This window comes from Schistosoma mansoni, chromosome 5 (genome assembly GCF_000237925.1).
Source record: "Schistosoma mansoni strain Puerto Rico chromosome 5, complete genome".
Classification (NCBI taxonomy): domain Eukaryota; kingdom Metazoa; phylum Platyhelminthes; class Trematoda; order Strigeidida; family Schistosomatidae; genus Schistosoma; species Schistosoma mansoni.
This window is the reverse complement of record NC_031499.1, coordinates 4,283,348-4,283,644: the sequence shown is the minus strand read 5'-3', so window position 1 is coordinate 4,283,644 and position 297 is coordinate 4,283,348. Positions and strand designations below refer to the sequence as shown.

Below are 297 nucleotides of genomic sequence, written 5' to 3'. Positions count from 1 at the left end.
CTTCCATTGATGTTTAGGACTGCAATTGATTAGTCTCTTATTGGCATATGTGCATACTGTGTGTATTGCCTCGATGTAGCCCTAATTCACAAGTATTATAAGCAAAGATGGATAGTGGCTAGCAGTCCTCCAGGCCTGCAGTCCTAAACATCAATGGGAAGATTCAAACAAACAATATCAAGTGAATTTAAACTTCACCCTATTGCACAAGAAAGTGGCTATTAGGTCTCAGTAGCTGAGTGGATAACGCGATGGCGTTTGAAGCGAAAGGTACTGGGTTCGAGTCTCAGAGTGAAC

At 42.1% G+C, this 297-nt stretch overlaps 1 non-coding gene across 1 annotated transcript; it reads left to right on the top strand.

The window, feature by feature from the left end:
* Nucleotides 1–225: 225 nt before the first annotated feature.
* On the top strand, nt 226–297 carry Smp_tRNA_01615_Pseudo_TTG.1.1. The gene has a single exon. It is a non-coding gene (tRNA).